Source organism: Rhinatrema bivittatum, chromosome 1, assembly GCF_901001135.1.
Source record: "Rhinatrema bivittatum chromosome 1, aRhiBiv1.1, whole genome shotgun sequence".
NCBI lineage: Eukaryota > Metazoa > Chordata > Amphibia > Gymnophiona > Rhinatrematidae > Rhinatrema > Rhinatrema bivittatum.
In genome coordinates this window covers 424,489,392-424,494,025 of record NC_042615.1, presented here as the reverse complement: position 1 = coordinate 424,494,025, position 4,634 = coordinate 424,489,392, and positions in this window count along the sequence as shown.

Here is a 4,634-nt window from a genome sequence, read left to right as displayed (position 1 = left end):
ATAGGCATCACATCAACCCGGTTTACAAATAACAAGGAGTGTAAAGCATAACGTAACGTAAAAAACAATATTTTCAATAAGAACCTTGAACTTTAAATACAGTGAATCAGAAAAAGGGAGAGGGAAAGTTACAAAAAACAAGGAAAATAAACTTGGGATGGAAGGGGAGAAATTGAACAGCACAATATTTACATTTCAGCCTATTGATACATTAGAATAGCAAGTGAAAAAATAAGACTATGAAACGGTACATAGGTAATCAAATGAATAAATATGACAGTTGTGAATGGTAATAGTATGATAAATATTCAGCAGGAATTAGTGAGAGAGGGTTTGAGGTTGGTTGATTCGTGTTTACATTCCATTATTGCATACGAGTAAGTGCTAGTGAGAGGAGGTTTTATTCAAGGCTTGGAAATGCTTTTTTGAAAAGCCAAGTTTTTAGTCTTTTCCTAAATGTTAAAGAGCATGGCTCTTGTCTCAATTCAGGTGGGATCGAGTTCCAGAGAGCTGGACCTGCTGATGAGAAGGCTCTGAGACTCAAGGATTTATGTTGGTAGGTTTTGGCCTTTGGAATTTGGAGTGACTCTTTGTAGTGTTCCCTGATAGGCCTGGCGGAGGTGAATTTTTTAAGTGGTATTTGTAGGTCAAGTTGCGTGTGTTGGTTGATAGTTTTGTATATGATGTTAATGGTTTTGTACATGATTCTATAGTGGATCGGAAGCCAATGGAGGTTTTTGAGAATAGGTGAAATGTGGTCAATTTTCCTGGAATTTGTAAGGACTCTGGCTGCAGAGTTCTGAACCATTTGTAAAGGTTTGGTGTAAGAAGCTGGGAGGCCTAATAGTAATGAGTTGCAATAATCTAGTTTGGAAAAGATTATTGCTTGCAAGATTGTTCTGAAGTCCTGAGTGTGAAACAGCGGTTTTATTCTTTTCAGGATATGTAATTTGTAGAAGCAATCTTTGGTGGTTTGGTTAATGAATGTTTTGAGGTTGAGACGATTGTCTAGGATGGCTCCTAAGTCTCTTACGTGGGGTGTTTGAAGGAGTGTGGGTGGTTTAGGAAGTGTGTTATTGTTTTCCGGTGATATGAGCAGGAATTCTGTTTTCGAAGCATTGAGTACAAGGTTTAGACTGTTGAGGAGAAGTTTAATTTCTAATAGGCAACTGTCCCAGTATTCCATTGTTTTTGAGATTGATTCTTTTATAGGGATTACGATCTGTACGTCGTCTGCAAAAAGGAAATGTTTCAGGCTTAATTTTGTTAGTAGTTGGCAGAGTGGTAGCAGGTAGACATTGAAAAGGGTGGGTGAAAGTGATGATCCTTGCGGCACTCCTCTATTAGAAGGGTGGTATTGGGATTCTTTATTATGAATTTTGACTCTGTATCCTCTGTTTTCTAGAAATGTTTTGAACCAGTTTAGTGTGGCACCTGTTAAACCAATGTTTGCCAGCTGTTTTAGAAGAAGGGCGTGGTTGACTGTGTCAAAGGCCGCCGAGAAGTCAAGGAGGATTAGAAAATATGCTTGGCCTTTATCAATACCAGAGAGTAGGTAGTCCATGAGTGAAATTAGTAGCGTTTCGGTGCTTGCGGCTTTGCGAAAACCATATTGGTTTGGGGACAGAATACTGTGGTCCTCTAGGTAGTTGGATAGTTGGGTGTTTACCAGTTTTTCCATGATTTTAGCTATAAATGGTAGGTTGGAAATAGGGCGGAAGTTGTTGGGATCACATGCATTTAGTTTTATTATTATTTTATTTTATTAATGGTATTACTACTAATGGTATTGTACTATTTTATTAATAGTAAAACCATATTATTTTATTAATATGGTTTTACTATTATAACTGATGCTTTATGTTTCTTGATTTTATTTGTTTTAGGAGGAATGGTGGTTCTGTTTTTCCATTAATACACAGAGCTGGCTTCTTGGGGTTTCCATTTCAGTTTTTGTCTAATTTGTGCTCCTTTGTTTTGGTGAGAGTCTGTCTCTGCTCTTTGTGTGTGACCATGATGACAGATTCTGCTAGCATAGGGATCTATAGCAATCTGGTTTGTTTTGTTTCCTCAGTAGGTGGTGTATTGGTATTCTAGGACCCAGTGTAATGTTTACCCTTGCTTTTTCACAAGTAGGGTTATTGTTGTTTGAGTCCTTGGTGATATTACTGTTATGTTACGATGGGATTGCAGTATAGATTGAGTGTCTTTTTTGCGGGGGTTTGTGTTAGTTCACAATGTGCCTGGCAGTGGAAGGTGATTGTGCTGCTGTTACTGTGAGGTGACATCAGAATTTGAAAATATCTTTTAGTATGATGAGCTGTAAGGGAAACATCCAAGCTCCATTGTTTGGGGGAATTTCAGTGGATGTACAGAGTTAGAGAACTGGAGGTGCAGGATTTATATTGACATTCCGTCCCTTCCTATAAATTCCAGACTTCACTCTCATAGCCATATAGAATTAGTTGAATGAGGCTATCAAATAATTTTATAGTGTGAAACTGGCCAGCTTTTTAAAATTACGCAGAAGACCCTTTGGACTTTTTTTTATTAACACCAAATATTCAAAAGCTGTGTTCATCCCATCAAGCTCATATATCTCATTAAAGAGGTAAATTGAATAACACAATAACTTTGTTTAATTATTGTTACTCATCAATTATAACAATAACATTAATCTTGGAATATTATATACTTTTAATATAAATGAAAGATTTTCACAAGATAGGTTGTGTCGTGAAACATTTGTTTATGTATATAATTAAGGAAACATACATAAATTGTCAAAATACATTTCATTCGTTTAACCTTTAACCTCTGGTTTGCTAGTAGACTGAATTACTGTGTCACGAAATTATGTTTGTCTACAAAGTGTGTTACCAACATGAAAAGTTTGGAAAGCTCTGCCTTAGACTAAGTGCTCTGGGAATACAGTACCTGAATGAATCTACTGAAAAACAGAAAAATTAAAATATAAAAATCTTGAAAAAATCTTGAATAATTAAAAAAAATAGGTATAAAACAGATTTTAAAAATATATAAAATAATCTCACCTAATCTGGATCATCCAAATTACCTACTAGCCCCCAAACTGCAAGACAACTCATATAATGAAAGTTTGCCGATGTGGACATGTTTTAGTCAAGCATTTAAACAGCAAATAATCAGTAATTAACCAGGTCTCTCTTGGAGAAGAGACCTGGTTAATGAAAGGGGCCATGTTAAAAAAGACCTGTATATGAAGCCCAGCTAATCTTGCCTTAGCCAAAGGTGGAACATGAAGAAAAGTCTCATTTGAAAATTTTAACAAACAAGACAAAACATATGGTATTAAATCAGTGGTTCTCAACAGGTGTGTTGTGACAGTATGTCACGAGATCCCAGGAGGTGTGTCACACACAGCAAGAGTGCTCTTTCCTTATCAGCCTGGGCTGGAGTTGGATGATTTATCTTTTATCAGGCTCAACAAGAGGCTGCTCTCACTTTCTTCTCCTTTTCCTGGCCCAATGAGAGGCTGTTCTCTCCTCCTTCAGCCAGATCAGAGAGACATGGCCAAACACCTGCTCTTCTGGGCCCACTGGGACACCAATTTTATCCTCCCCACCACTGAGCCTAGAAGTGATGCTCTGATGCCACTCTTCACACTCTGCAGGGATCAGAAGTGACAGCGCCAGCAGGAACACAAGGGAAAGAGGTGCATGCTCCAACCCTCCGCTAACTTCTGCTGCTTCCTCCTCTCCTCAATTTTTCTTAGCCCTGATCTGCTGCTGGTATGGTGGGAGGTTCTGCACTGGAGGCTTTTCTGCTAACTGGGGGAAAGCAGAGTTGCTTACCTGTAACAGGTGTTCTCTCAGGACAGCAGGATGTAGTCCTCACATGTGGGTGACATCATCAGGTGGAGCCCAGTCACGGAACACTTTTGGCAAAGTTTTTAGAACTTTGACTGGCACACTGAGCATGCCACTAACCCTGTGGCCACACGGGTCCCCCTTCAGTCTCGTTTGTAGCAAAAAATACGAGCGAAAAATAAAATAAGAAAACTGTATCGAACCCAACTCCGCGGGGTGGCAGGTGGGTTTCCTGAGAACTAACATCCTGCTGTCCTGGGAGAACACCTGTTACAGGTAAGCAACTCTGCTTTCTCCCAGGACAAGCAGGATGGTAGTCCTCACATGTGGGTGAATAGCAAGCTACAGGCTGACTCATAATGAAGCAGGCCAAGCAGCACGTAACATGTGCAACAGGCACAACTGGGATGTTGTTGGCAATGAGGTGGCAGCCTGAAATTCACAGCGGGTTGAGGTAGGATAAGTTGGGTTTTTACACTGGGAATAAGTTCCTTAGGACAGACTGGCCAGAGTCCCGTCGTCCAGCCTTGTCATTACAGTAATGGGCTGTGAAGGTGTGGAGAGAGCTCCACGTCGCAGCCCTACAGATGTCGGCAATCGGTACTGAACGGTAGTGTGCTACTGATGTTGCCATGGCCCTGAGTGCGCCTTCACTCATCCCTCGAGTGTAAGGCCTGCTTGCTGGTAGCAGAATGTAATGCAGTCTGCCAACCAGCTGGAGAGAGTGTTTGCCTACCGCAACTCCAAGTTTGTTTTTGTCAAAAGAAACAAAGTTGGGTGGACTTC